Genomic DNA, 9,606 nt, shown 5'->3' with positions numbered 1-9,606 from the left:
TGACATTATAAAAGTCAGATCAAGTTACACAGTTACATAGTAACAGACTAAGTTACATAGTAACATATTGTGACATAATTACAGGGTAAGTTACACGGTGACATAGTAACAGACTGAGTTACATGGTAACAAAGAGAGAGAGAGTAGCAGACTAAGTTACATAGTAACATAGTGACATAGTTACAGGGTAAGTTACACAGTGACATAGTAACAGACTAAGTTACATAGTAACATAGTGACATAGTTACAGGGTAAGTTATACAGTGACATAGTAACAAACTAAGTTACATAGTAACATAGTTAGAGAGTAAGTTACAGTGACATAGTAACAGATACATAGTAACATAGTGACATAGTAACAGACTACGTTACATAGTAAGTTCCAGACTTGGGTTCAATTACATTAGTATTTGTAATTAAATACAAATTTTGAGTAATTGTATTTGTTGTAGTTTGGGAACTGGATGTATTTGTGTTTGTAATTGAATACTTTCCTAATGTATTTAAGAACTTACAATTACTTCAAATACTTTTGCTACAATAAGATGGTAAAATCAAATGAACCTTTGATCATGAAGAGTGTGAGATTATCTATGCATAGCTTGTCGACACCTTTGGTCCACACTACTTTCAAGTGTATAATTTATTTTACTGGATTCATAATCAGTTACCTTTCCTTTGAAGTCAACTAGCCTTCACTGCTCAGTTTTGCAAGTTCTCACCAGCTGTAACTAATGAGTACAAAGAAGATTCTTCCTATTGTGTTAAGGCAGTATGATGTACCAGGAGATGCAGATGGAAGCTTCAGGGCCAAGTGCACACACTGTGGGATCATTATTTCAGGATCTACAAAAGCTACATGCTACATCAAATTTTTGGACCCATCTTAAAGTACAGTTACTACAGTATGCATTTTAAAAAAGCTGTGATAGTTATTCATGACCTTAATTTACTTCACAGCATGAATTGGTATGTAAAGATCTGAAAAATCTCCTCATACAGACAGAATCATCAGAAGGTTCCCAGCAATCACATCAAACAACACTAGATTCAATGGTTAGTAGAAATCCAAAGAAGTATGCCTCCACTGATTATCGACAAGTCCAAATTACTGATGCACTAGTTTCCTTCATTGCTGGTAACTTATTACCACTATTCGCTATAAATAGTCCTCATTTTCATGATCTTATGAATGCTTCAAATCCAAAGTACCAAGTTCCAACTTGAAAAGCTCTTAGTACTAAACTGTTATCAAGTGAAAAAAGTGAAATACATGCAAGGAAGGGTCCAAAATTTATTGCAGAAAGCTGAATCTGTTTGTGTAACAGTATACCTTTGGTCAAATTGACAAAAATTAATGAGAAGCTAGCTACTTTGGAAAGACTGCTCACTTTATAATGGACTGGTCTATGCAATCTGTGATGCTCGCATGTTCTCGCTTTCATGGACCTCATACAGGTGATGCTACAGCAGAGGAATATGAAAGAGTATAATCTCATTTAACACAAAAGCTTTCTTTTGTTATCACTGACAGTGCCAGCAACATGATCAAAGCATTTTCACTTCCTAAGTTTGAAGAGGATGCTGAACTTTTAGAGGATGAAGTAGAAAGTGATGAGTTAAAAGAACAAGAGGACAATTACCAAGAAAATATTGGCACTGATGTATACAGTGAGCTTAATCAACATATACCATGATTTGCTCATGTACTGCAACTTGTCATTAAAGATGGTTTTAAGCAGGTCAGTAGCATAAACAAGGTGCTCAGCAAAGTATCTACCATTGTCAAGCAGGTGAGAAAATCAGTTAATTATAATACATCTGAAATATTGGAGTCTGAAAAGCACTTGCCAACAGCTATGTGACCAGGTGGAATTCTCAATTGAAGATGATTTGGTCTGTTCTATATAAGAGTTCCTGATGAAAAGCTAGCATTTCTTGATACACAAACTCTTACTGTATACGATCGTAAAGTTCTGGAAGACCTTGTAGAGATATTAACCCCCTTTGAAACAGCAACCCAAGGAGATAACAATGTAACTAGCAGTATGATCATTCCTTGCGTAAAAGTGTTAAAGTCTAAAGTTGAGCTGCTCAGTTGTAAGTATACTTCCAGGTTTGAGGCTACTTTAAAGGCATCAGTATATTATAGTAGACTTGGAAGTATGAGGATATACATGTGTTTCTGATGGCTTCCGCACTCAATCCTAGGTTCAAACTGAAATGGTGTAAACCTGTAGAATTCAATCACCTTAAAGCAGCACTCATTGAAGAAGTTGAAAAGAATCAACAGGATCAAGGCACTGACATGACTATACAGACCAGTAATTCTAGCAATGAAGCAGTACAAACGCAGGAGTCAGATCTAGAGCCCCCAGCCAAGAAAATGAAGATATTTTTAATGATTTGATAGGTGAGACAGCATCCTCTAATTCTATTATCACTTCCAATGACATCACTTTGAATATTTGCTGTCACCTTACTTACCACAAGAGGAGAATCCACTTGAGTTTTGAAAACCAAACCAAGTCAAATGTTCTCCATTGGCAAAACTAGCACCTCAATATTTGTGCGTGCCAGCTTCACCTGCACCCATTGAAAGACGTTTTAGTGCTGCAGGGAAAGTATTTCGACCTGAGAGATGTAGACTAATGGATAAAAGATTTAAAGAAGTGATGTTTATTAGATGCAATCAATAATATACATACACCTCCTGTACGTGCATTGAGGCTATGGTAGAGCTGGTATGTACTTAACAATTTAATCTCAATAGTAACAGTGTTAACAAAAAAGTAATAAGCGCAATTAGCATGTGTACAGTGTAAATGTTAAACTAAGTATTTAAATTGTATTTAAATACTATGGAAAATATTTGTATTTAAATACTGTCCTGACCAAAGTATTTGCAATTGTATTTAGAAAATTTATAGTATTTGTATTTAAATACTATGAAATGTATTTGGACCCAAGTCTGATACACAGTGACATAGTAACAGACTAAGTTACACAGTAAAATAGTGACATAGTAACATAGTGACATAGTTACAGGGTAAGTTACACAGTGACATAGTAACAGACTAAGGTACATATGACATAGTAACAGGGTAAGTTACACAGTGACATAGTAACAGAGTAAGTTACACAGTAACAAAGAGAGACAGTAACAGACTAAGTTACACAGTAACATAGTGACATAGTAACAGACTAAGTTACATAGTAACATAGAGACAGTAACAGGCTAAGTTATATAGTAACATAGGGACATAACAGACTAGGTTACTATAGAGAGACAGTAACAGACTAAGTTGCATAGTAACATAGAGTGACATAGTAGCAGACTCAGTTACACAGTAACATAGTGACATAGTAACAGGGCAAGTTACATACTAACAAATTAAGTTGCATAGTGACATAGTAGTTACAGACCATGCAAGTTACGCAGTAACATAGAGAGATAGTAGAGCACTAAGTTACACAATAACATAGTGACATAGTTACACAGTAGCATAGTGACATAGCAACAGATCAACTGTCACAGTTACCCATACATGTACAATGACATAGAAATATACAATTAAGTGTCACAGTTAGTCATAAAGCGACATAGTAACAGACCAAGTGTCACAGTTACCCATACCATGATATAGAAACAGACCAAGTGTCACAGTTACCCATACCATGATATAGAAACAGACCAAGTGTCACAGTTACCCATACCGTGACATAGAAACAGACCAAGTGTCACAGTTACCCACACCGTGACATAGAAACAGACCAAGTGTCACAGTTACCCACACCGTGACATAGAAACAGATCAAGTGTCACAGTTACCCACACCGTGACATAGAAACAGATCAAGTGTCACAGTTACCCACACCGTGACATAGAAACAGACCAAGTGTCACAGTTACCCACACCGTGACATAGAAACAGATCAAGTGTCACAGTTACCCACACCATGACATAGAAACAGATCAAGTGTCACAGTTACCCACACCGTGACATAGAAACAGACCAAGTGTCACAGTTACCCACACCGTGACATAGAAACAGATCAAGTGTCACAGTTACCCACACCGTGACATAGAAACAGATCAAGTGTCACAGTTACCCATACTGTGACATAGAAACAGACCAAGTGTCACAGTTACCCACACCGTGACATAGAAACAGATCAAGTGTCACAGTTACCCATACTGTGACATAGAAACAGACCAAGTGTCACAGTTACCCATACCGTGACATAGAAATAGACCAAGTGTCATAGTTACCCATACTGTGACATAGAAACAGACCAAGTGTCAAGTGTCACAGTTACCCACACCGTGACATAGAAACAGACCAAGTGTCACAGTTACCCACACCGTGACATAGAAACAGACCAAGTGTCACAGTTACCCATACCGTGACATAGAAATAGACCAAGTGTCATAGTTACCCATACTGTGACATAGAAACAGACCAAGTGTCAAGTGTCACAGTTACCCACACTGTGACATAGAAACAGACCAAGTGTCACAGTTACCCACACCGTGACATAGAAACAGACCAAGTGTCACAGTTACCCATACCGTGACATAGAAATAGACCAAGTGTCATAGTTACCCATACTGTGACATAGAAACAGACCAAGTGTCACAGTTACCCATACCGTGACATAGAAATAGACCAAGTGTCATAGTTACCCATACTGTGACATACAAACAAACCAAGTGTCAAGTGTCACAGTTATCCATACTGTGACATAGAAATAGACCAAGTGTCACAGTTACCCATACAATGACATTAATATTACCAGACTAAGTGATGTACAGTTGCTCCTTACTAACTATGAGTGACTGTATCACTTATAGTCCAAAACTTTATCACTTACAGAGTTCCAGCTGTATCACTCATTATGTCATGCACTAGTCTGTGATGAAGTTGATAATGGGACTTCACTATAGCTTGTAGCTGTTTATAATTGAATAGTTTTTATCATGTCATATAATAACTGAGTAACTTATGTCAATATGTACGGTAATTCTTGGGTGACTATGTCACTCATGCTTGCATGCATAATTGCATAATTATGTATGCAGGTCACTGCATCTGTACATGTAATGGAGCATCTCTACATTGATCTTTGCTACAATTAACATCAATATGATGCAAACTTTAGATCCTCCTCTTACAATATCAAGTACAACACATTCTTTGTATAGTCCATAAGTAGAATTACTGTTTAAAGTAGTGCGCTGATTAATTTGTTACTTCACTTTCTTACTGAAGTGGTTTTTTAGACAATAGCTATTGTAATTATGTTATTTGCTGAACTCTCTCCCCCTTCATGTCATTATAATGCTAAGCATGTTAAAATCAAGTTTGGAGGTGCCCTTTAAGTCAGGCATTTAAAATCCATGATTCAATCTGCCAGACCAAGTACTCACATTCAATTATAAACTTGTAATTATGTAGGATAGTGTATAGCTTACAGTATCTTACAACCTTTCCAATTGAATGTATACCTGGAAACTCATAATTTCACTTGTGGAAAAGGTACCAACTTGACACTTGATCACATTATACCCCAAACATACGTATAAGAGTTCCCCTCTTGCTAACAGTCTACGGTTTGAAAAGAGCAGGGTATAGCAGGTATACGTATACAAGCAAGCAGTGTTAAGAACTAGGAATCAGGAATTTAGAAAGTGACTGCATGAAAGCATTTTTATATGTACCAATTTGCAAGTTCATAGCCACACAGTTTATATTTGTGACTGGATTTGCAAAAATGTACCTTTCCCCCCAAAAAGTTTCACTATTTTTGAAATTTTGTAATGTTTTGACCATGGTATATAATTATTTGAAATTTTCCATGTGTGTGGCTACAGTATCTGGCTGCATTTTGAGACTAACACGGAGCAATGTAACGGAGGTACGTTATACAAAGTTAGCATGAACTGCGAAGTAAGAATTTTTGCAGTACTACAGTTCGGGGTTCGCAAGCCTTTTTATAGACGTTTTCAGCTAACTTCCTGATGTATTTCCAGTAATTCATACATATACAAATCAATGAGAATGCCTTTGAAAGCTATTTTCCTGTACTATTGTAGTGAAATATTCGATTCTTTGAAGCACATGCAAGTATTTCAATTTAGCTACAACTACACATTTTACAATGATTACTATTCCCACTCTACAAATGACAGGAGAGGTCATAGAAAGCTTAGGCTTAGCAGTAAAAGCACTTTCAGCCTATAAACCCAAGGGTTTGCCAGTGTCCATCCCACTGAGAGGTGTGTCAATATACTGAAGGACGGTGAATGCTGCTGTCTCCTATACCTATGTCTTCCTTCACTGACACTGCACCTGATATTGAGTCTTTAGAAAGGTTGCTGTGTAGAGTGAAGCGATGTACTGTGTCATCCCTTAAGGTATTATATATTGTGTATGTATATACTTTGTTTCCTACAGGGTAGATTGTGGATTGATACGATCCAAAAAAACCACTAGAGAATTTTCTATATTTATTTTTGAAGTTAAGTGATGGACCATTAAGGAACACTTTTGTGGATGTACATTATATGCAAAACAGAAATTCTGAAACACAAACTGTATACTGCAGGAGTTGCTCCTGCAGAAACATTCCCTTTGTGTGAATATAGTTACTAGACTTCAATTTTTATTTGCACCAGTATTTATATCAATGTATTGCTGTAATCACAAAGTAATATAGCATTGTGAACAATTAAATATGGATGTTTCGTATTTTCTTACATTATACATGCTATTGTACAAGTCTCTGGCTTATGTAAGCTTTTTAGTGCTGTTTTGGTTGATTTCAACCCAGAAGCTTGCAGTGAAAATCCGAGTCCATGAATTGATACGCATGGTTAGACTATTTCTTTGAGCAGTGTTTCATGTACGTTCTCTCTCACATTCTAATTTCTTACATAGATGTCTACAAACATAGCCAGCAGCATAACAAAGAGAATTGCCCTCACAATGTGGCATAACTGGCTTGGCAATTTAAAATCAAAACCTGTTTTCAGCAGCAAAACACCAGCCGTCTAGCAAACAGGCTCTGTGTCACTTCCTTTTGCTTCTATTGCCTCTGTGGATTTAATAATAAAAGCATCATCCTCGAAAGTGTTTTCTGCCTTGGCACCTGTAATGAAAAGAACCAGAGACAGTATTTCATTCCAGAAGTCATCAATCACCACTGATATCACACAAAACACTTAATGATGGTTTACAAACGAGTATTAAGCTACCTAACTGTAGTACTTATCCCTATCATTTATTTTAACAACGAAAACGGACCGTCACTGTCATTCCCACGCGTTGGTTTCTTCATTTCTAGCGCGAGTTCTTTTCGTTCCATCTTAAATAACACGGAGTAATGTAACGGAGGTACGTTATACAAAGTTAGCTCTTTGCAATGCTGAGTGAATCTGTTGATTGGTGTTAATTGCCTGTTTCCAATCCCGGGTAAGGTATATATATCTATGATACAGTCTATTTCAGGTTGGTTGTCCACGTAAGCCAAATGCAAAAATATCACGTGAATAGAAATAACCAATGAAATTTCACACCAGGCGGACGGCGCTAGTTTAAACTGAAGGCTGCTGATCTCATTGGCTACTTTCAAGCACGTGACTTTTAACACTTCGTTTCTCTAGTCAACCAACCGGAAATAGACTGTATCTACCTATGTTTGTCCGTACGCACCCACGTGAGCAAAATCATTAAATAATGGTAAAAGCAGCTTTTACGTAAGAATTAAAAGCGAATTGCACAGGTAAACTTTGCTCTGAGGTGGTTTCTTTTCGAAAGTCTGAAATACTGGTGTGGCGACTTTCCTCTGACTTTATAAATAACCTTCCCTTTAGGGTTTTCAGGCGTTTAGCAACTGAAAAACAGTGGTGCAGGCCTCGTAGTCTACCAGGAATAGCGTATCCCTTCGAGTTGAAAGGGGGCGTATCCCTTACGTACGCGAACGAAAATGAAGAGCAGCTTTGAGGCTTTGTTGAGAGAATTTGTGGGGAAAAATACGTTAGTCACACTATAAAACAGTTTAGAAGATACTTCTGTGCGTAATATGTTGGTAAAATCGGTTTGTTTAACAAAACGCTTCCTTAGCAGTGCATAGCAACGTAATTAAACGAATTACAAAACTTTCGTGAATTACGAAATACGAGTTTAAAATAGTGATACATAGTTGGCTAATTCATATACTGTCTATAGTTAATTCCAGATGAGTTAGCTAGCTGCATGGCGCCTGGTTTTTAGAAGTAGCACAACATCAAATTGTTTCACTTATCTTATCACCAGCACGAAAACTCGAAGAATATCGAAAATCGAAAAGAACGTGTGTGCATGTATAGCGTTCGGCATCTTCTCCTTCAAAACGCCGCCCATGCAGTGATCGAGTCAACGTCCGCTGTACGTGTTTCCGGGCGCTTGTTTCTGGGGTATCACTCTTTTCACCCTATTTCATAACCCTACAGAACTTAGACAAAAAACGGTGAACCAAAAAGGCGAAAAAAAAAAGTGAAGAGTAAATTATCTATTATCGGACACCATGTATACTCGGACACTCGTTCTCGTAAACTACTGGACGGAATCCTACGAAAATTGGTGTGGAGATGCCTTGCATATAGCCCAACTATACCTCCAATTTTGAGCCAAAACTCTTGTTTGATTGTTGTGCTAGACCACATCAAAGTCGTTGCTCAAAATCATAGATTCTCGGACAAAATTCAAGTATTGTCGGACACCGGTCAGCAATCCTACATCAAATAATTTAAAGATTTACCACCAACACCATCTTTTAGGGCTATTCATTAGCTATCAGCAGAGCCATAGTTTATTTCTTTCTATCTCATTTGCAGGAAGCTGTGATCGGAAATGTGCGAGCATGTCACCACCTCTATTCTCGGACACGAGTTATCAGCTGGTTCTTCTACACGGTTATATCAAATCGTACAAAAATTATTGTGGACATACTTTATACACAGCCTATCTGAACCTCCAAGTTTGAGCTAAAAAGCTTTTATGGTTAGCTAACTAGAGCGGATTAAAGTTTCCACGAGAAAATTAGTATTCTCATTTTTCTCGGATAATAGCCAATGCTTCCTACCCCAAATAATTTAGCCACTTCCTACCACCACCATCTGATAGAGCTGTTCATTGGCTATCAGCAGAGCCATAATTTATTTCTTTCCATCACCGTAATGGATAGTTATGATCGGAAATATGTGAGTATGCAATTACATCTATTCTCGGACACATTGTTTCTGTGTTGTCTGATTAAATCTTGGCTCAAGCTATTTCTGGTGATGCAAAAAGGTATTTCACTGGCATTACATACTATTTAAAGTAGTTCAAGTCAATAAAAAGTAAAAAAAATTCACCAGAAATAGCTTGAGCCAAGATTCAATCAGACAGCACAGAAACGATGTGTCCGAGAATAGATGTAATTGCATACTCACATATTTCCGATCATAACTATCCATTACGCAGGGGCGGATCTAGGATTTATAAAAGGGGGGGGCTAACTCAAGGTACTAATCTCTTGGGTAGAGGTGTGTGAAGTACACTTCCCAGCATGCAAAGCATGCT

This window comes from Dysidea avara, chromosome 5 (assembly GCF_963678975.1).
Source record: "Dysidea avara chromosome 5, odDysAvar1.4, whole genome shotgun sequence".
In the NCBI taxonomy this organism is placed as follows: domain Eukaryota; kingdom Metazoa; phylum Porifera; class Demospongiae; order Dictyoceratida; family Dysideidae; genus Dysidea; species Dysidea avara.
Note: the sequence above shows the minus strand (reverse complement) of the source record.